We start from the raw sequence: 24,046 nt of genomic DNA on the forward strand, positions 1-24,046 counted from the left end.
AATACACTCTTATAATATTTCCAGAAGTATAAAAGGAAGTTAATTTGATTTCTCGGTATTTCTAGTGTTAAAACCAGGATGCCTTGAAACATTAGCATTCTTTCAGCCACTCAAGATTTTCCAAACGCAGTCACACTATTTCCCAAACATAGCGGCGCCGGTCGTCGCAATATGACCCAGCCGCCCGCACGCACATACAACGAACCATTCATCCCACAATATTATAGTTTTGAAAGGTAGATTTTTGTATATTGCGACATGTTTTACAAAAGAGTTTGATGTGCGTTCGGATACGGTGCACTTTCTGTATGAATTCACCTTTTAAATTTCCTCGTTATAGCATTAACGCAAACTGCACAGTGCTAATGACGGGATAAAATATTGATTAAAAGAAGAAAGGCACGTAGTTAGACGAGTTGTAGTTTGCTGAAAAGTTGCAGAATCCTGTCCACGGTTTTCCATAATAACTTTGTCGTGCTCAAACGACTCGGCCGTAGTGAGAACATATTTCTAGCGAAATTAAGCGGTGTAAAGTCAATATAAAGCTCTCAGGCTACTTAATATAATACACTCTCAGCGTCTACCTAATTACCGACAACTTTGTCCCATATTAAAACTTTGTGTATTAGGGTTACTTTCACAGCGGCCTATGAATGATATATTAGCATCCTGTATTTTTAGCGAAATAACGGTCAGCCAAAGAAATTTACTTGAAATTCGTTATACTAGTTTATACGACTTCACGGCAAAAAATATATTTAAAATACATCGAAACTCGCTTTTGGGCGAAACTAAATGTAACCTAGGATGTTTGAACGCAGCGTTTTCAATCTTCCTACCATACCATCGCTATTGGCAATCGATGAAGATCTAAATTTGAAAATTCGATTAATATGCTACGAGTCGATGAACGCTGACAGCAAAAAGCCGATTAACAGGCTACAAGATCTTAAGATCCTAAAGAGCTTTCGCCCATTCTCAAGTTGATATACAAGTCCTAACTATCGGTGCTTGCGGTAAGAGAAGTAATTTAGGTCAATTAGCACTGAAACTAATTGGTACAAGTCGTGTGCTCAGGAATATTCGATCACTTTGAGCCGGAAAGTGACAAGCGGCGCGATCGCAATTCTTTCGTTTCAATTTCGAAACTGAATTGCGACTTTTCTATTTTTACATAAGAAAATGTTAAATAATGTGATCGTTCCATTATTCCATTTCTGAGCGGGTGATGATAAAGATAAAAATTAATAACTAGAAGGGAAACAAATAAATAGGTTTAATCTGATTCTACGAATCGATGAGCTGGCACTTTCAGGCAGATTCTGATTTACATTAAATTATCTTAAAACCAACATTCCGTAATCCATCATTTCGATGGCTCAATGACACCAACGCCGTCCCCGCAAATTCACTATCTGAAGCGACTGTTAAATCGAACGTAAAGCTAGAAGGAATTCTTCTCTCGCAATCTGCAGGATTAGCGGGCGGCGTCTCTTGCCTGAAAAATGGCCGGAATCAATCGAGTTATCCGGGTCGTCGATAAATCCCCATTCCATCCGGATCTAATATTCCATATGACTGTCGGCTGTCAGAATACTTTCCTCCACGCTTCTCTCTCTCTCTCTCTCTCTCTCTCTCTCTCTCTCTCTCTCTCTTTCCCTCGTTCGTCGACTCTTTGTATCGATAAATCCGCAGCATTCTCGCCGCTCCAGACGAAGATTCGTCGAAGCAGCAGACATTTTGCCAAACAACGACACGCGTCGCTCAAAATTCGCGTCGTCCTATAAATTTTTCGAGTCGGACCAACGACGACACGTCAATTTTTATTGACACTTCGAATACCGATCGATTTTCGTGTGTTTTGCTCGAGCGACCGGCGCTCTCTGCGAAATATTGATACATAATTAGGGAAATATAATACTCAACGACCTAACTGAGTAGCGTTATCGTTTCTTACATGTTTATCTTGAAGAATATCAACGTTTCGTGTTACGTCACTGGTAACTCCGATTATCATGTAGTCGAACGAATCACGGTAATTTAAATCTTTTCTTTACCTTCAACTGTCTTTCTGTTTTCTTATTCATTCATTCAAAGATTCTTGCATTAAATTATATCAGAATTGTCATGCGAATCTACATTTAATTGCAATTACTGCCAATTGTATAATAAATCATTGTAGATCGTCATTATTCCGTATTATTCAGGTCGCTTCAATATTCTTAGACGAAAAATTACCTAGATAATGGTTAACATGCCGCCGCGTGTCGCGAATTTACTCGGTCGAGGCAAGGAAGATCGATCCGGCTTCGTCGGGCGCGTGCAACATCTGTTGTTCAGCTTTTCCCTCTACGTACGCGAGCTTTTCGCTCCGGGACCGACCATTCACGCGCGCCGCGACACCGCCGTTCGACCTCCATCGAAATTTCTCGGAGTTTCTTATCTGACGCGGTTCCATTTATCGCATCGCGGGAACACTGCGCCGCGAGAGACCCGCGAATGGGCACGCAACGCGTGTATAAGGGGTGGGTCGAGGAAAACGGGACTCTCGAGACTTTCAACTCTTATATTAGCATCTGGAGTACTCATTTTCGATTTTATTGAAATTTGTTTTTGTAAAGGTTTCACAAAATTGCCATTGATCTTCGCTTTTGGAATATTTTTACATGTCTTTGTTGTTTCAATAGAAATAATTTTACGGATAAATATTGTAATATTGAAATTTTAATAAACTTTGAGACTTTTGTTGTCAGTTTAATGGAAATAGAAAATTCCTGAGAAACAAGTTATAGAAGATTAAGGATTATAATTATGTAAAAGAGGAAACTGTTTTCAAGGACACTTCGAAGATCATCTCAGAGTGGTTGTTTTTCAGGATTGGAAAGATTGAGAATAAAAAGTAATCGGTTCTTATCGTTTTGTGAAAATTCAGATAATTAGTTTGTTGGAATTTCGTGTGTATTTTGTTGTTCTATGAGCGTAGAAATGCGTTTTTCGTGACTCACCCTGTACATTTTCCGCGACCTAATCTCGGAAACGAGAACGAGATTTTTATAAACGATTGAACCTTATGGAAGTCCTTGGGAAATGTTTCGCCCGCTTTGCGACGTTCTTGGAAAATAAAAATGGCGTTTCGCGCAGCGAACGGTATTTCCCAGCAACGAACGATGGTTATTTTCTGATTTGTTTATTCGTGCGGGGAAATCCCGTTTGTCACGTGACAATTTGTAAACGTATAGAAATAAAAAAAGTAATTCATAGCCGAATAATAATTCGCGTGTGCGTAATGTTGAAATTGAAATTTCCAAAATGAATAATTTTCACGAGCTAATTGCACGTGAACTGGCGCTGAATCGATATTCATTTTTTAATCAAGGCCTCCATTACAACGAAAGGAACGTGAAAGCTGTTTGAAATTTTAATACAACCATTTATTTCGTTGCGCTTCATTCGACGTAATTTCACCGGGGAAAAAATGAAACAAAAATAAAATGAGAACGAAAAAAAAATTTATATCAATTATTTGTTTCGTCGAGCAAACAATACTGATTGGCTCGCTTGTTATTTTCACTCCAAGTTTATTTCATTGTAAGTAGGTTGAATGTCAGCGTGTAATCATTCCTTTGACGAATCCAATTAACTATTACCAGTCGATGCCCCATGCTTTTTTCATGAAATATTCACGAATGACTCTCATTGGCCCAGAGTTCATTTGGAAAGTTCATTTACATTGAACGTCTGTTTGGTCCGAAAATGACCTGCAACGTTGGAAACTCGAAACTCACCGGAGGCAACACAAATACTCGGAATTAGTGCACGATTTTAATGACGGCGCGATACGTTCTTTAAAGCTGCCGCGATAAAATGAAACGAGGCGCAATTTATCAGATGCAACCGGGGTTATTTATGGTTCGACGAAGCTGGCGATCGGGTCACGGGAAATGATTAAGGCGGACCTTAATGCGCAAGGTGTGTTTCGCAAAATGGCGGCGCTGCTAGTTCGTCCAAGGACCAACACGTTGCCCTTAATTTTCAAGGATTTAATCAATTATTTCATTTCTTATTTCACTTATTAGATTAACTTCAATTATAACTGATGTGCATGTAGAAATTCTTCTCTGTTTTTTGTAACCCTTATCTTCCATTCATTCAGAAATCCCGTGTATTTTACCTTCTACGTAACTGTATTAAGATATAGATAAAATTAACGAATTGTCAAGTTAAATGTTCAAATAGTGAACAATGTACAAGATTTAAAGATGAAATTCATGAACAAAGATGAAGAGGTAACAGTTTTTCAATAAAATTCAAAATTTTTTAATTTCTTCAATTGAAAAAATAGAGCTTTTTCTGAATTTGAGAGATTGATATGTCTATCCCTTTTTGCTGTTTGAATTTCACGAATCACAGATGTTTGCTTTGGTAAATGAATATTTCTAGACGTTCCTGCGGAGTATCAATTCGGATACGTAAACTCCTCGATAGTAATATCCGTAAGCACTATTGCCAGACATGTTTATACTGTTTGTACCGTAGTGTTTTGGTTGCGGACACCGTGTACCTTTATTTATACTCGAATAATTTATACTGTTTACCATGTGCACGCGCACTGTTTCGGAAAACTCCGAGTACCCGTTACATCGTACTCCACAGTTGCCGCTAACTGTTTGCGCCGCATTGAATTCGTTGCGATATGAGTTTGTCGGAATACGACAGATTCTGAAGTACAACAGTTGAACTCTAGTTTCTCTGATTGAAATTCTGCATCCTCCATCGCTCTATTTCCGGCGTTCCGCAAATTATAATTAGATCGCAGACTTTGTGAACTTACAATCGCTATGAAACTTTCAATCTGAGTACATTAAACTGCTTAGGAACATTTTATTTGCATTTAAGTTCTGAATATTAAGCTTCTCTCTCATGCTAACAATAGAATCAAGCTTTAGTGCCATAGGAACACTCGTTCATTATCATTACACATTCATAACGACTACAATCTTATAATTATTCTTTTCACAAAAGACAGTAAATTAACGCTAAATGTTATAATTTATAGTTGTAACGTACATCATTACATTCCAAAATGCAATAATCGTTTCCAGCTTTATTTTCCCATTGTTTCATTTCGAAGGTTTGTTGAACTTAATCGTCACCAAAGCAAATGAGTCATTCATTTCACACGTGGGTTAAGTCTGTTTTCAAAACAATCATTTAACAGTTACAATAGTTACTATTCTAAATAATCCTTTTCTTGTAAACCACCTCTTCCTTGTAAACGAACACAATCCGCTTCCGCCACAAACATTTCAAACAACACTACCAACTGCGTTGAAATCGCATTTCGTTAAAAATTCCCGCGAGAAAGACCAGCCAGGGACGTACAATCGAACAATTAAAAATACCAAAAACGCGGCGAATTGAAATCCAAACAAAATGTTGGATCGGCTCGGACGACAGAAACGAAATCCCGCGATGCGATGGAGAGCGTCACGGTGTCCGGCCCCGGGAGAACGCTAACGCATCGCGTCCGTAATTTGCGGATGTCGGTCGGCTTAGCGCGGTGTCTCGCCGGCCAATTATCCACGCGGGCCAATTTTCCGCCGCGGAAATTCGGGAATATCCGCGGCGGACGGCTCTGTTTATCGTGGTTGGGTCGCGCGAACGAATTTTCCCGGTTGTTCGTCACCGTCGTCCGCGAAACGAAACGAAACGAAACGAAACGAAACGAATTTGTTTAATAACGAGAACGACGGGTGCGGATGGCGAGCGAAACAAGGGAGGGGGGAAAAGAGGTGAACGAGGATAATTGACGCTCGTCGAACGAATTTACGGTTCCGCGCCGGCTCGAGAAGCGCCGGGACAAGAAGATTTATGGGGCGACGATTGATTAAAATCTGTCTTCGACCATTTGCCGACGAGGAGCCGGAGGAATTTACGCGCGAGAGCCACGGACCGGGAGCTGTTTGCGCTGAGCCGCCGTTGAGGTAATTTTATTTATGGATCGTGGGCAAATAAGCCTGTTTACAGCAAATATTGCCGGTACGGATTATGTTTTTTTCCTTCGTTTTCGTTAGAGGCATTTTCCTCGTTTTTTTCGATAAGTGTCCGGAGCGTTTCGACGCCGGACCGGTTATTTTGGGTAAACACGCCGAGCCGCCGAAATTTCTTGACCATGATCTCGTTGGACTGTTGGCCAGCGTAGACGACTGCGCGAACTTTCGCGCGTTCGGACGTTTTCTCTAATAGTCCGGGACAGATGAGAGGATTCCTTTCGTCGGCGGATCACAAATTTTATTGGACTGCCCGTTTCAATCGTTATTCGAGACGCGATGGAAATTGGATGCGAACGTCTGCGTCGACGAATATTTTATTTACCGGCTCGTGTAATTCATTTATAATCGTGTTATAATAATTGGATAAATAAGACTCGGACTCGGATGATTGGTTGTCGATCGATAAGCTCGTCGCGATAATTATTCACTGCGACGTACATGTTGTTGTTAACCGTGTGTATTGAAAAACAGGCTCACTGTAGTGGAACCAGTAAATACTGTAGTAATTTTCGAATAATTAATATGTTTAATCGATCACCATATTGCAACGGTAGGTTACACTGCTAGCAACGAAGTATTTATTAGATTATCTAATCCAATTGGTTTAATTTCTACACCAATAAAACTCATTAATTAAGCGTGAATGGTTCAAATATGGTGTTAATAGCCCCCGAATATCGAAGTGATTCAATTCGGACGCACTCAAATGAGCTTGTTCAATTCTTAATCAACGACCGTTGGAAAAGGAATCAGTGTTAGTGAAGTGGAAATTTAAATTTGGAAGTTTGAGTTTGTACGTTTCATTTAAATATTTAGAGATCAATAACGAAATTAGTAGTTTAGTAACGAACGCGTTTGTTGTCGAAAGGTGCCCGGAAAAGAGCGATAGACGGCCTATTAGGATTTCGATCGATCGACCGAGCGGCTTGCGGATTTCTGGTTTAACGAAAGCCGAGCGCGTGGCGGTTTCGGCCACTAAACGCGAGAATCCCGCGGTCTTTCCGCAGTCGAACGTCGAGCACCGTTCGATTTACAAACGGAAATTTACACCTTCCACCGTGTTTTGCGGTCTGGCACGCCGAGATTTAATCCGGGATACCTTTTGCGGCCGTTTGCACCGATCGAATATTATTGAGGGTTGTTGCGTTTAAGTAGAATGCGCGAACGCTTATCCGCCCCCGGGCCAATTGATTTAGTTCAGTGGCGGGAAACGCGTTCCCTTTGTTCACCGATATCATTGGCTCATATAACATGAAACAGAGCAGGAGGGAAAGACATTGATTTTATGTTTGAATAAGTATTTCATCAATCAGAATATGTACACTATTATCGACATGTAAATGAACACAACAATCTTGTAACTGTGAAACGTATTATTATACAAGTACTTGAACGATGGAATTGGCGAATGCGACAGGAAATTTGATGTTTTATGTTATACAATTTATTAATTATTTGACAATTGAATTTATATTATGCGGTATAGTTTAGTCGACTAGTGTCGTCGTATACATAATTTTTCTAAATTGTGATTTTTCGGTATGAAATTAAATATTTAATGGATTATATTTGTAGTATCGTAGTTTTAAGACAGTGGGATAGCGAGTATTCTAAGGGTCATAAAAGAGAAAGGGACTCATGGACACCAGGCCCAAGGGTTGACGAGTTTTCCCGAGGGATGCGTAAGCAAGGATGATGAGTAGGGTGTGTTTGAGAATTTGTTGGAAGTGTGAGCAAGAAGAATGCTTGTGGGGGAGAGAATGATTTTTAAGTGCGGATGGCGAGAGATTTTGGAGAGAGTTGCGTTAACCTGAGAAGAGAAAAGACCTATACACTGCGAGCTATATTGTTTCTACTTATTTGTATTTTATTCAATTATTTATTCCTATGTTTGTTTTTTTAAATAAAACATACTTAAATTCCTTTAATACCACATATTTTTTAATGTACTAGAAATATACAATTGTAAAACTTTACGTTGATCTCGTGTATTCTATCCTGGTTGATGTTAAATTAAAAGAAAGGCAACGTTACTTCAGACAATCGGGTGTGTATTGAACTTATTTCGATTTCAGTGGAGTGTGTCAACGTTCGATTGGGCACTGCGGTTTAATTCAGCTTTAGAGAGAACTATCTCTTGGTCTATTAATTGACTATCGATATACCTATTAAAATATAATTAGTTTGAATATTATAAAGTCGATCGACTAGTGTTTAATATTCAAATTGGATGGATAAGTTTCGAATGTATATATGTATATCGAAATGAAGTTGTATATAATTTGCAAAAGTGTTTAATTATTGTAGATTAAACACGGCTGATTGCACGGAGAGAAGCAAGGAGGGGACAGATTTAATTAAAGGTTTAGCGAATTGATTTCCCGAACAGTTACAGATTGGTCGCTAATTTCGTTTGGAAAAATTCGGTTCTCGGCTACGTGTCGCGTCTCCGGAGTGCACTCGAGGGGTCGGCCTTTAATTTCGGGAGCAGCTGGGGACTGCTCGTCGAACAGTTTCCTTCTGGTGTGAATTTTTACTGGAAAATTTGAAACATTCCTATCCAACCGCGGGAAATTAGTTTTTGTCTGCAAAAAAAAACACTGATTATCAGTTTCATATTTGAACACGTGAATAAAATGCTTAAGAATATACTACTGAAATACTCAAATATATACTACTCAAATTTTCACGTATATAGAATACTCGAATACTCAAGCACAAAATGCTCAAATCATTAACTATAAAACACACAAACACTCAACTACAAACCGCTAAAATCCCTCAAACCCATTCAAATGATTAAACACAACAAGAAATAAGGATTAAGATCAAAAGAAATACCCACCTTCATTACACCAACACAACAACCCGCTCGTAATTCCTTTATCCTCGCCATCCTCCAATTACTACAGAATTATTCTTCCATTACTCACCCCTCAGGTCGTTTCCCACCCAATTAAATCGAAAATCGCTCCAGCTAAACTTTCGTGTTCCACTTGCCGCGTGTAACCAAGGGATTCCGGCAATCTTCGAAACGTACCGGTCGTCTTCGAGCCGCAGCCATACACCTTCTGCATCATTCAGCACGGAATCAGAGGCCCGTAGCGGCGGTGTTAAGCCGTCTGGATTCCATCGTCGTCTTTGGCTCATAAATTATTCCCCGGTCAAACGTCGCAGCGACCAGCGGTATTCTTTGCGTGAAGTTTCACGAGAAGCGAGACGAATTTTTCAGAAGGTTCCGCGGCTCCGGATCGTTCGGAGACGCCGTTTCCTCAGCAAAGATGCATGAAACGGTTGTCGCAGCAACAGGAGCCGGCCGGATTTACGCGCGGGATTCCGAGAAATTGCCGATCGGCCGAAATATGCAAAAGTTCGACGGGCCGAGAATTATCGGCTGGCGAATTTATTGGGTTAATAAGCGTGTAATAATAACGTTTCGCGAGGACCGTTCAATTTATCGAGGCGGATCGATCCGGTCGACCGTCGAGAGATTTATCCGGCGGACCGGGAATTGAAGTAACGCTTGCCTGGAAACTTTATTAATTCGCTGTGACTAGCCCGCGTTTCGCTCGTCCCCGCCCAACGCTGTCTCGTAATCAGAGTTTCCCTTTGTTACGGAATTTTTTGCGACATCGAGTTGCCTACTTCGCTGCGGATAGTGGGTTTGAGGACGGTTAGCGAGGCAGTATTCGTGGGTGTAAATAGAGCGAGGATTTTTGTGTCTGTAGATTTTCTGGAGAGTTTTAACGAATGAGTGAATAAAAATTTGAATTAGATTGTTTGGTTTTCTATTTGGAGGAGAGTGTGTTTTATTGGCGCTGGTTATCAGGGAATTGCTATGAGAATGTAAAACAGAAAGGTTATGGTACATGGAACTCGAGTTCTAATTTTGATAAATGAGTTTTGAATGAGAGATGTGACGTAAAAATGGAATGCGAAGAGAAAGAAAATCAATATATGCAACAGCCTGAAAGTGGAGTATAACGAGCGTGTTGCATTTTACGGAGATGATCAGAGACCATCCAGTTTTTCCACGGTAATCGTGTAACTCGCGACTCGAGAAGAATATCTTTAATTCCCGGGATGTATCGCGTTCGTTCGCAACAGTCATAGCTACGATATGAACGAAACGTGTTCAGACGGGGTATGTTTTAACGTCGCTTGCCTGAATTTACTCTTTTCCTTTCGCGGGGGAGTAATCGCAGAGAAGACGAACAGTACAATCATGCGATTTGTTGGATAAAATTTAGAAACTAGTTTTGCGCCGATCAATCGTAATACAGATATTCGAAATATTTACTATAGTATTATGTACTCTAGTAATATTATTATTATTTGCTATAGGTTTGATGGCAATATTAAGTGCAGAAAGAAAACTGTACATTAGATGTTTAACTGTACAATATGTGTTTTCATTTTCTTTTCCTTTTCCTTTTTCACTATTTCTTGTATTTTGAGTGCGGTGGATGTTCGTTGAATAGATTGACTCAATAGAATTCAAATATTAATAATATCGATATTATATAATAAATATTCTGTAATATAATACAGTATAATACAGTACAATACAATAGAATACAATACAAAATAATACAATAAAATAGTACAGTATAGTATAGTATAAAGTTGATATAACTTAATAGGGTCAACAGCAGGACTTTCACTGTCTCCGCGCGGGAGAACGGGCTTCGTCACCTATTTACAAATAAGGGAAACTGGGCGTACACAGGCTGCATTATGTATACGCTAAAAGCATCCTCCTCACTGTCGTGTCACGATGAATAAATAATTATTCTCTATCCAGTGAAGATTCCGTCAGCTGACGAAGTATATTCCTTTATGCACGCGACAAACTACTTTCTCAAGGTATTCATACTTTATACACGAAAGCACTGTGTTTAGTATCCCCCGCGCGATAATAGGCGGAACGGTGATGTGCTTTAGGTTGACTTACGTTACTCAATTTTATGGCAAATTCTGCATCGCGTCCCATCAATTTTGTATCAGCTTACTTTCCTCCAGTGTACCGTTTCATTCCTATGTTCTCGACCGAAATACAACAACTTTAAGACGCTATCTCAAAAAAATTCGTATTCTTTTACGAATAATATTTTCAATAACTCCATACCCTATTTCCTTCACAACTGCGCTCAACAGATATTTGGTTCTTCATAATTCATTATAAACAGAGGAAAATTGTACGCTTATTATATCTCTACCTCTACTCAGAACCATGACAATTCAATAAAATAATAAGTTATATTCAGGTTTCTGGTCATTTTCATGTATTTCGCTATTGTTTCTTTATATCTTCACTGCTTTGTAACGTATACCACTATCCGTGACCATGTATCTATTAAAAATATTTTCTTACAAATATCCGCGACTGCGGTACACGTGACATGGAACGTGTTAATAATAAAAATATAATATTCAATTCGGACTAGGAAAAATCAAGTGATATTTACATTTGTTACACTCTATTTGAAATCTTCGCCACAGGTCCAACACGATATTACAAGGTGTTAAACGAAAACCAATTCATTAACACCTATCTCGAGAACATCAACAGCAACAATAATTCTTCCTTAAATCTTCTATACGAGAACAACCATACATCTTCAACATTTCCAGAACATGTTTAATACCTTCTATACCTCCCAAACATGTTCTCCACATTATCACATTATCACATCTATCCCAAATTTCACTGCACATTATTCCATTTACCGCACTCTTTTCACCAAACCATTTTCAACTGCATTATTCCCGCGCGCCGAGGCTTCAACATCGCCGTTTCCCATTTTTAATCCCGTAACGTCATGACAGATTTCCTCAAGATAGCCGCACTCTATCGCCAACGCGATCGCCATAAAGCCAGCGTCAGTCCAAGTGAGGCCCATAACTCGTGCCATTTTTTCACCCGGCGTGGATCTGATAATTTGTCCACGATTTATATCGGGCGTCGCCGCGGCGGCCGACAGGATTTTTAATATATGTTTGCTTTTTTCGTGGCTGTCAGCAGTTCGATTGTCGACTTCTCCTTTGTTCCCGCGGCGATGTACCCGTCGATCGATCGTTCGATAGGGTACACGCGGAACTGTAATTTCACGGAACTCGGCCGTCGGAGCGTTGCGCGCTAGTAATTCGATTGGTGAACCGTCCAATTGAACCATTAACTCGTTTCGCTCACCGCCGGAATAAAAGGGGGAAAATGTGTAAATATGATAAATATTTTTCGGCTTGGCTGCGATTCGAAACTAGCGGGGGGAGGGAGGACGCGCAGTTTCCTGTCGGTGCTCGCGCGTTCGTTCCGCTGCACAAAGCGGAATATTTCGCGGCAACCAATGGCGCGGAAAAAATGAATTCTCTGCCGTCTCGTTTCACGCCCGCTGACGCCCTTTTTTCGCGTAGATGTTCGCGAAATTGCCTCCGAGCATGAACCGCCTGTGGTCCCCGAGGTGCCCGCCCTCTGCCACGCTTGCTTTCTGTACTATCCGCCGTCATTCCGCTGTTTCCTCGTGACCCCCGCCGTGTGTCTACCCTTTGCACTCGAAGGTCTTTATAGAAATATTCAATAACTTCTGGTGATTTATGGATGATGTTTTCTTTGAAGCTCAGGGCTAATTAACGCGTAAACCGAGGAACCGAAATAATTTATTTCGATACCGCGCGTTGTTGTTATATTGTGTTTAACGCTAGATTTATGGACGTTTGTTCTACACTTTATTCTATTGTTCCTAGAAAACTACGTGTTCGTCTATGTAAATCGCGAAAATCGTAGCTTGAAAAATGGAGTATTGCAATACGTATTTATATAATTGCACGAAGCAATATCCATGAAAACTGTTACTGAATAATGTTTGAATAATTCAAACCAGTTAAATAAGTATAATATAATATTACTAATTAAATATTAATGCTAATTAAATATAATATAATATTGAACTTTGTAATCTAATATCGAATGGCGATCGAGTATTATCTCTCGAGTGCAAAGCGTTGAGTATTACAGATTTTGTAAATAGATAAAGGTTCTATATTTATAAAGGAGCATTTACAAGATTACAATGTTTAAGGAGTTTGTCGGTAAATACTTGAAATATTCTTTGTAATATTTACTTAAGATATTCTGCTGTTTACTAGCTAGTACTGGGAAAAGATTATGTATAAAAAGTGTTACTTATATTTAATACTTATTTCCCGAGTTATGGTGGCCATAACCGCTTCGAAATTCTTCGCTAACCTTTTCTGACTAAAACTTGTACTTTCTTCTATGTTATGAAATTGCAGAGTTATGAAATTGCTGCGACTGAACACATTGGGAGGATTATACGGATATTGCCGTTTTAAGAGGACCTGCATCGCCAATGCGTATCGAGCGTATCGTTGACCGTTTTTATGGCAGTTCGGGATGTGATTGGAAAGTGAGCAAGTAGTATGGGATTGCGTATAGTCGGGCGTGATACCGTTTTATGAAAAGATTTGATGGATCAGTTAAAATATCAAAAATTGTTTATAAATATTATTTTACAGAATTTCACTTAAATTTCAAGAATGAATTTAATACATACTGATATACGGAAGAATATGTTCTCTCGTTTTCTGTTTATCAAAAGGGCGAAGTTTATTACTTCCGAAACAAGTAATCAAATATTTTCTCAGCCGTGAATTTCTCAGGATTTAAATATCAGTGCAAGTAGCGGAACGCCGAATACATACCAATATATGTTAACCCGTTGCTTTAGAATTCCTTTCGCGAGCAATGTACACAACAATTAATGTAACGTGAATACCTCGCGGCGGGAACAATAATTTGAATGCATATCGCGGACGTATGCGGATCGTCGAGATTAAGCGTTGATAATAGTAAAACAATTTAAAATGGGACGAAAAACCTTATCCCATTCGAAACGAATATTATTCAGTTCCATTATTATAAATCTGCACCAAAATTTCCATGGCGCGCACGGTTACTCGTTATTGCAAAGTAGGACGTTGAAATTAATCATTTCACGCAGCTTTCAATTAATTCAAAAATACGAAATTATCGTACATATAATTCAAGGAATTGTCCCTTTGATGTTTCCCAGTAAAACGTAAGTAACGAAATCTATATATCTACATATATATTCTAATATAAAAAGGTTGAACATATAATTAAATATTTTTTTACGTTTTTAAGAATAATTCCAATATATTCATCATTCACGCAACGTTCCAAATTTCAGCTCGAATGAAATCGATCCGAATATCGCACGAGCATCAAAGACGCATTAGCTGTAATGAAAGTAGCGCCCGGAAGGAAGCGGTGTAATCAGACAGCAGCAATCAGTCCGGAAGTTAATTCTTGTTAGGCATTTTAATTAGCAGCACCGACTTGATCCAACTGTAAGCTGGAACTATTTCATCTCGGCAAGATCGAGCCACGTGTCTGGCTGATTTACAACGGCGGATAATATTGACATGGCCGCTCTCGATCGACCTGCGCTTAGATACCTGCTGCTTGATACGTTCAGGTAATCCGGTACGTGATCTATAATACCAGAGTACGCATACTGATGAATACTCGACGTGCGTACACGGACACGCCTGGTTCACTCGAGATCTACGGAAGTAAGTGGATCCGTGAGTCACGTCTTACTAACGCGATCCTGCTTGAACGGAAGAGATGTGTGTCATGATCCACGAAGAAATCGGTACGATCTTCTTCAACGCTAAAACTACCGATCACTTAAACTGACTTTTACGAATTTCTTTATAAAAACCATAAGCTCGCGTTTATTTCGATTTCAATTGTGTCGCATTTCAGTTTTGCTATTACTGATTTAGTTCCGTTAATAATTCTTCGTAGAAGTACCCGTAACTTTTCAATAATTGTAACAGAAAATCAGAAACAAATCATTTTCATTCATCTGGTAGTTCCAGTGCTAACCTTTTGCGGTCCAAATTCATCTTTACGATTTCCAGTTGTTCGATCCGAATTAATTGTTGACTTTTATCAATTAATTATATACCTAAGAGCGCTGTCTCGGTTTTAACACTAGATATTCAGACGCATTATATTATTATGTTATTTTCAATGTTATTACTAAGAAAAATCATTTACATTGCTCTCTACAAACTAACTGTTTTTTAGAAAGCATTTTAAATAAAATATCGTAATAATACAGTGATCGAGGAGACAGTGCAAAAGAAATACGGAGTGTAAAGGATTAATATCTACCGAGATTACGAACATTAATTTCCTACGCTCTTCTATTTTCTAATTAAAGTTTACTAATATATTTTTCAAGCTTTAATTCGTAGTCTACGAATGCTTAGTTACATAGTAACACTAATTGGAGGTTCGTTATCTAGGGTTAATAAAGTAATTTACTTCGCAATAAAGATACGGAAATTCTAAAATTGTAAAGCAATGTACAGTGATTTCATAAATCATTGTTAAATTTTACTTGATTAAATTTAAATTGAAATTAAATTTCAATACTATGCCGAGCCACACTCGACGTTGGACCGCAAAGCGTTAACGCTTTTACTACCACGTTACCTTAACTCGGATGACACCATTTTTTAACGTAAACTTCGAAATTAATTTTTTCGCTGACGTAAGAGACACAACGACACTAGAACAATCGCTATAAAGAATCTCAATCTTCTGGATTTTATTTTATTGAGAAAATCGTTTCGATTTTATGGGAAGTTCGAAGGGTTTTTGTTTGGCATTCAAACCCTTGATCTGTTGTTAATTATAATGAACGTGACAAAAGTAACATTTAACTTCAGCTCTAAAGAATAAAGAACATCTAGATTATAGAGAAGATGGAAAATATTTTTAGTACACATTTTGGACACAGATGCGCCGTTTTATTATGCATTTTTATTTTCTACAGTTTTATAACCCGTCTGAGTATACACGGGTTTATTTCACTGACTGCGCCACTGAATACTAAACAGCGTATAATTTTTAGAACAGATTTCATACGCAACTGAGTATATAACCAATTCCACACTCATCAAATCTAACACAGAATTTCCTGTACGTTGCATGTTTGATCATGCGCAGACTCATATCACTTGCTGAAGATAAATCACAGTTAATCAGTAACCTATGTTCGAAGCAGCATAAAAACTCGAACGTTGAAGGTTGTTAAAGCCCAAATCGAGCTTTCAAAACTTTAAGATTGAGTCTTGAGACTTTGGAAACAACCTTTATAAAATCGTGCGGCACTCAACTTGTTAGAGTAAAATGCACAAATGGAAAAACATAATATTAAATAATTTCATTGAATTGTATTACTGTATTCATCCAGCTGAATGTCACCGTATTAGGTAGCATTATTTATAACAGAAATGTTTTAAAATAATCATCGTTTAACTGAGTGAACTACAGAAATTCGATTTGGTCGTGGGTCACCAGTGACCCCCATGGCATTCAACGTATTAATATTGAACCTTGAGATTTCGAGGATTCGAAATGTTTACAACACTAAGTTCAATTTATTTGTGATAATAATGAAATAAAATAAAATATAGTACAATATAATAAAATATAACAAAATACAATAAAGCATCATGAAAAATAATAAAATACAATGAAATATAATAAAATATAACAAAATCTAATAAAACATGGAAAATAATATAATATAATAAAATTAAATTAAATTGAACATTTTTGTAATATAATAACAAATATCACAAATTAGTTGTTAATGTATCTACACCTTCACAACAAGTTGAAAAACTTCACAGCCTAAAATACTAAATTTTTCCAATCTCTGTGTCACGTCTGACCATATCAGGCAATCGTCACTTCGACCGCGTCTGACTGCACGCCGAACAGCAGCTCGTTTCCCTGGATCATTCCAGGATGAAATTCCGTCAACATTTCGCGCGGTCAATTTCACGGGTGTCGCGAGTCTTCGACCGCGACGTTTTAATAAACACGAGGGTAGCGTGAGTCCATTCGCGACAGTTTTACAACCGCGGTAGCGGCGCCGATTTGCAAACAGATTAAATCCGCCGGTCACCCGTGACCGACGCAAACATCGCTCTCCCTGCAACCCGAGAAACATTCGATACTCGATTTCCAGCGAGAGAACGCGTGGGAATTTAAATAGCAGCGTCTTTCTCCATACATTCAATGATTACATCACGAATTAATTATATAAAATAAAATCTTCGCCGAACACACACACGCACACACTAGACTCAAATAAATCTGGAACACTCCGGGCGCATTTCCATAAACTTCTAAGCGTATTAAAATTAAGTTCATTACAGTTTTGCAATAATTGTCGATCGCGTATGATTGACTGATTCGTTTGTTTTATTCAAATGAATTGAATTCTCTCGTGCTGTAATTTATTCCACGGTATCAACAAAAGCTTATTTCTACCGGTGATCGCACTGTCGCATACTTGGACACAGATAAAGATTGTTTGTCGACGTTGCGAATCTTTCTAATTTTTTGTCGCCTTATTTCGCAATCGTCGATGCAGCGTGAAATTGCAGTGACACGGTGCAACGGCAGAAAGTTGCAACGCCGACAAAAAGTCATTCGTTTACGTCTAGCCTTTCCGTTCGACGGAAGAGAGAGGAACAAAAGAATGTAGAATGCAACGATTGTCTATCGATCATGGTCGATAATATCGTCTATATTCCATCACCTTGCGGTCCATCGTTCGATGGATGAAAAAAGGAAACAACAGCGATCACACGTGGAGGGAAGAAGATGGCACCAGCGTTATTTAAGCCGTGACCGGCGACAAAACGGGCAACGATGATGCAGTCGTGCGTCGGACAAAACATTCTCCTCTGGAATTATCAAACGTTGAAAAATGTCGAAGGGACTGATCCCTTGTTTTTCCCGTCCCTCCACCTCTGCCTTTTCTCTCTTGAAGCAAGCACAATGAAGAATGGTCCGCGGCGGCACGCGCGAAGTGCTGGCTCCGAGAGCAGTTAAATCGCTCCCTCCTCTGTCGAAACAGCTCGTATTTTTAATGCAACGCGATTGCTGGATCTCGTTCTGATGCGAGCACTATCCATCCAAAGGAAAGTTATTTTTCCTCTTTTTTATATAGTGAGATAATTCTCCTGTTTTGAACACGACGAATTTTGTAGCTCGGGTTTTCGAGGGACTTCCGATTTTATTTATGTCCTTTAATTTGAATGGAAGGTTCGTGTCGCGGGGAAAAATTTAATACGTTATCGAGTTCCATGATTAATAAAATGATTTTAATGTAACAACAGAGGTATTATTAGGGAATAGGTATTTCGAGGAACTTTCGAAGACTCTGATTTTACGGGGACATTCATACTGCGAGGATCGGAAATATTGATCAAGTATGGCAATTGATAAAATGATTGAAATATTTAAAACCGGGTATTATCGAATGGCGAGCTTACGAATTCCAATTATCTTGAGTTCATGCGGCAGTTCCAAACGAGGACATCGACGCGGAATGTTTTAATGGAACGAAAACACCGGGTGACGGTGTTTACGCGAACGGGGCCGTTGTTTATGTTGAAATGGGAATCGCCGGACGTTAATTAAAAAATTGGAAAGGATCGTTTCGCGGAGTGGAATGCTCGAAAAATTAATATTATGATTCTACCCTTCACCGAGATGATGTTTCCCGTTGATCTCCTTTTTCCTTCGGGCGCAATAATTATAAAAGATGGCGCGACGGCCGCGATGAAAAATGGCTGACCCCGAAACCCGTGATTAATCTTCGTTCGACGCTGTAATTGACCGGCGGAACAAGTGCGCGGCGCAACAACGAGCCGCGAGGCCGTCTCAAGTGTGATGTATTAGCAAACACAGTGGACACCGTAATAACCGTGTGTTACAACGGATATTTCATTCTTTCATTATAATTTTCGAACGCTCAAACTTTCAATCTTTGTCTCTATGTTTTCATTCTGTTAACCGAAGGTTTCGAAATATACGTCTTAAGATTTTAGCTTGTGATTGTTTTCTTAGTTTAATAATTTGTCCTCGATAGAATTTTGGATATTCCGACTTTTTTAATAACAATTATAAAATTAACCACAGGAAATGTTCAAAATTCAATCGCGGACAATTTTCGACTTTACTTTTCGACTTTTTCAATAACAATTATAAAATTAATCACGGGAAAAGTCAATTCGAAATGTACGACTAGACTTGGAAAATAATTGGACTTGGAAATTAACTTGGATTTAATCTTATAATTAATGTCAGGTGTCTTCTGACAGTTTTGACGGAAATAATGTTCAAGCGATTTTTGAACGTTGATCCTTCCATTCTTTACCGCGTCGTTTCATTTTCTTTATGTAAGCTTAGAATGTTGAATCTTTCATTTTCTCCTGTATTTTTCTTCTATATATTTTCATTTTTCTTATATGATTTTGAAACGTTGAATCTTTCATTGTTTTCTGTATATTTTTCTATACTTTTTCATTCTTTTTGATATAATTTTAGAACCTTGCGTCCTTTATTTTCTACTGCATCTTTTTCTATATTTTTTCATGTTTTCACTGCGATTATTAAGCATTAAATCTCCGTTTTTCGTGTATGCTGAAAGAAAATCATTCTTTCGGTGAATTATTTTCGCGGAACGCTGCCGCGGGAAGCTCGCTCGCTCGCTTGCTAGGATGCTTCCGCAGGAAGCGAGGAATTCTCTTCGGCAACGGGGTGAAGAATCCTGAGTCTCGGGACGCTTCGTACCGTTTCTTTCCGCGGATCCGACGGGGAAACTACAGGCATTATTCGAATCCCTCTGGAATTGTGTATACAGCTTTATGAGGATCGTTTTCGAGTTAATCGTCTGAAGAATTAAAAACCCGCGAGGTATGGGTTCAAGTATTTCCCCGAGATATTTCCGTTTCCCGAATGGAAGCATTGTCTCGTTATATTGTTTGCTGTTAAGCCGCGGATATTTGCGAGAATTCCCTGTTTCGCGAACGGTTTTAGTAGATAGCGCGCGAGGTTCGCTTGGAAGTTCCGTCTAAGTGCATTAAGTCGAACTTTTACGAACCGTCTCCAATGAAATTTTACTTTTTCCCTCGCTGTTTCTCATCTTCCTTCATACTTGACCACATTAAATATTTAATTCAACAAAGTTGAAAAATTCCCGGGGTGTCTTCAATTCTCCTCAAATATTTGAGAAGTTCGGTAGATGGAATTTTTAAAGAACAACGCAAAGGAACATTGGTTCACCGAAGAAAGCGGATCGTTTGCAAATTTGCAATTTAAACTATATTTCGAAAAGTCAATATGTACGTAGATCTGCACGAAGAAACTACGATAATATTAGTCATTATGTTCAAATGAATAAATATTGAACTTTCAAGGAAATCCCTATGAAAATATAATATTACACTGAAGATTAACGGTGCAGTAAAAGCGACTACCCACAAGTATTTTTGTTTTCTCGTATTTCAAAAGGTTTACAAATTCACAGTCTATTCACAGTTCATGACATACATCGGAGTTCAGATTCCGGAAACGTACTGCTTTCGTAAACAATCGACCGGAAATAATTGAATAGAAAGAGGTGGAAATTCTTGGTCCCTTGAAATGCCGACGGAATTTCATTACACACACGTTTCCATTTTTTCTTGCCCTTTTTTCTCCGTTTGAATACGATGTTCAGCATAAAAGAGGGAATTTCGGCCGACCGTGTAACGAGTTTGTTAGATTGCGCGCATTACTGTAACGAACTTTCCCTCGTTTCGGTAATGCGTATTACAGAAAGTTCGCGCGTGTGTGCACGTTTCACCGGTGTTAGGAGCTGACTGTTTCCGGTCTCAGCTGTAAGTTCCGTTAAACTACCGTGTGTAATGTCCCACGGTATTAGGGGTACACGGTGCAAGAAAACGAAGTGGCTACGAGCGGAATCCCGAAATTTTGGGATATACCATAACCTCGAATTTTTATAGGAGAAATTCGAAGATTTCTTTTCATAATACCGTCTGTAACGCTCGCCGTGAAATGTGAGAGTTCTTTTCGTTCGTTAATTGAAATTCTAGGAAGGCATTCCTAATTTACAACGTAACATTTTTCTTTATTCTCCCAATGTTCGTAAACGTCCTGAAAACTTCTAACGCGTAATACGTGGACTGCTTCCTTTACATTACTTTCCCACTGTTGGTACTTGCAGCAAACATGTCTAAAATCCTTTTTCACGTATCAACTAAAAATCTCACTAAATATTCTTCCTCGTAGCTTTCATACTTCTAAAATATTTCACAAACATTCATACCATAAAACGCATAATCCTTTTTCAGGTGTTAACTCCTCAATTATCTAAATCCATGTCGCACATAAATCCAAGCAAAACACCATTTCGCTACGAATACCTCCAAAACACATCCGCACTTGTAGCAAACACAAAATCCCTCTCCAATACCTCACAAATGAACGACAAACTCAAACAACCTTACAATGAATCCCAAACAAGATTATCCTGAAAGTCGTCAACATAGATCAAACAAACACCGCTTCGCTTTCAAAAATCGGTTCCCACGTTGCGCGATACGGAAAGGTCCCTCGAGCGTTATCGCGCGAGATCGTCAATCGCGCGGACGGATCCGATCTCGGGACGGCGCGTGTTCGCCGTGCGCGCGATGAAAACGCCGCTCGGAAAAGGAAAATATATTGCTCTGTCGAAGGGACAGCGTCGAAAGATCTTATTCCATCCGGCATGAACCCGGCCGTAAAGATAAATTCGAACGGTTGTGGAGTCAGGGGGTTGAAGAGAGGGGATGAAATCCAGTTTGTACCATCGAGCTCTTTCAGTGTCTTCCTGACCTGATAAAATCAATGGAGGCCATCTGACTTCTTCCTCGTGAGATCGTCGTACGTATTTACGTGCGAGTGCCTCGTTATCGACGCGCTCCGAACTCCGATTCTTTCACAGGTGATCGAGGAACGCGACGCGCAATTTTCTAGAGAAAACAACAATAACTTGGAAAATATGAGTGATACAAACAAATGCTTCAGACGAAAGTTGTAATGTGCAGAGTTAAACATGTGGTGGTTACATTTTGTTACATTATGAGGATATTATGAAGTTTTTTGAGTGACGATAGATATTTCGCTTTTCGATTCCAGCGTTGTGTAAATAGAGAAATGGAATTTATTTGCATATCATTGTTATGTTTAGAATGAAAAACATTTTGTACAGCAGGGACTACTTAGCGACACATTGGTAACCTTCAATTTTCGTTGTGTGAATGGTCGAATTTTAGGGTTTCGTCCACAGGCGGCCGCATTGTGCGACGAATCAGTGTGAAATTTAAGGGAAAATTCTGGTCGAGTTAGACGACCGTCGAACTAGCGGTCGACCACTTAAATCTTCGCAGACGATTTCACCGTGATCTATGACGGACAGGCCGCGACGGAAATAAATTTCCCTCGGGCTACCGTTCCGAGTTCCCTTTGGGAGAGATTCTCGACCTATTAACCCCCTAGGCGGCTCAGGATGTGTTCCCTTTCTGGCTGATCTGGCAGGGCGAATCCGCTTCGATGTTATCGGGACTGCTTGCGCCCTCGTCCAATGGGGTGAACCCCTCGACGTCGTTTCTCGAGATTTATTTAGCTCCACAGTTAGTTTGTTCTTTGTTCTTTACGTTGTCTGGGAATCTTCGGTATTCCGAGTTTCGGTTGTTTGCTCGAGCAGTCTCGTGCTACAGGTAAATTTGGTGTGTAGTTCTAGGATACGGTTGAGATTCAGTTGCGTCTGCAAGTCGAGTTGAAGTCTCTCATACCGACATAACTAAGTCTAGTTCAAAGCTCTGTTGATGTTAAACAAACGACGCGAAACCAGCGGCTGTAACTATCGTCGTTTTATCTGTTGAGTTCGGTGAACTGCGATAAGTCAAATTGCGGGCGGTACACGGTTCACGAATGCCTTACCATTTTGTTCGTGGTCGGCTGGTGAGGACGTTGAGTGGAGTTTGTTTTTTTTGTTTCTAGGAAAATTCATTGGATAATTAATAGTGGAATTATGAATCCAATTTTTATATCTCTTGGTGAAATTGTTTAACATGTTGTATGTACGATTTTAGGGTGCAGAATGTGCGAAATGAAAAGAATACAATATTAAATTATTTAATTGTCCTGCTGAATGTCGCCGCATTAGGTAGCGTTATTTACAATATAGGAACGTTTTCAAATAATCATCGTTTAACTGAGAGAATTACAGTAACTGAATTTCGTTGGGGTCACCGATGACCCCCATGGCATTCAACCTATTAACCTGTAGACTAGTTAGATTCATGAGAGTTTGGATTACGTATTTCTTTATAATTTTTGAAGACATCTATGATAAATGCTAAGTAACTTGATACATCTTAGATGAAGCAAATGTAATGATTAAAATCTACAAATATTTCAATCCAAGTAGTAGTTCACAATCAAATTGTGAATTCATCTCAGTATTTCAGAAAATGATTTCTTGCATTTTGTCCAGAGTCATAGTAAATGCTATGGATTCATAGTAAATTTAAAATAAATCGCGAACAGAAACATTTGATTTGATTTGAGAAAATATTCCTATTTGTTTGGACTGTGTTCGGGCTAAAGGTGAATCGAAGTAACGGAACCGGAAGCGAACTGTCCCGTCAGATCTTAGCCCATTTGGGGCAGATGTTCCAAACGAGCTGCGCTGAGGAAAACAGTTCCGAAAGGACACGTCCTCGGTAGAGCCACACAAGACGATATGCCACGTGTTTTACGACATCGGACGTACTACAGTCCGAAGTGAAACTATAGAGAATCGTCAGCTTGACGGCATGTCGTTTACATCGCCGATCATTCACTGAATTGACGTCCGGTTTCATTGCCGGCGACATTTTCTACTTGATAACGCTATCTGCGGGCCCTGATAAAAATTGTACAAGCAGTTTATTTGTTCCTCTTTAAAATTTATTCTGATCTAACGTCAACTTTCCAGCTTCCGTTTCCAAGATACTAAGGTTTTCGGAGACAAGTATCATCATGA

The 24,046-nt window shown here is 39.2% G+C and overlaps 1 protein-coding gene and 1 long non-coding RNA gene across 4 annotated transcripts in view; one reads left to right on the top strand and one right to left on the bottom strand.

Moving 5' to 3' along the window:
* LOC143174833 (uncharacterized) overlaps window positions 1-24,046 on the top strand; it is a 206,977-nt gene that overhangs the window by 142,234 nt on the left and 40,697 nt on the right. The window contains exon 3 of one of the 2 annotated variants that reach the window (XR_012999241.1): window positions 13,347-13,412. The exons of the other annotated variant lie outside the window; for it this stretch is intronic. This is a non-coding gene — a long non-coding RNA (uncharacterized LOC143174833). Of the gene's footprint in view, window positions 1-13,346; window positions 13,413-24,046 lie in introns of those variants that run through there. 2 annotated transcript variants of the gene reach the window in all.
* Window positions 1-24,046, bottom strand: part of chn (zinc finger transcriptional factor charlatan) — a 167,324-nt gene that overhangs the window by 92,331 nt on the left and 50,947 nt on the right. The window contains exon 9 of one of the 2 annotated variants that reach the window (XR_012999238.1): window positions 22,539-22,730. The exons of the other annotated variant lie outside the window; for it this stretch is intronic. The gene's annotated coding sequence lies outside the window, so the exon portion shown is untranslated. Of the gene's footprint in view, window positions 1-22,538; window positions 22,731-24,046 lie in introns of those variants that run through there. 2 annotated transcript variants of the gene reach the window in all.

This window comes from Nomia melanderi, chromosome 8, assembly GCF_051020985.1.
Source record: "Nomia melanderi isolate GNS246 chromosome 8, iyNomMela1, whole genome shotgun sequence".
Taxonomy (NCBI): Eukaryota; Metazoa; Arthropoda; class Insecta; order Hymenoptera; family Halictidae; genus Nomia; species Nomia melanderi.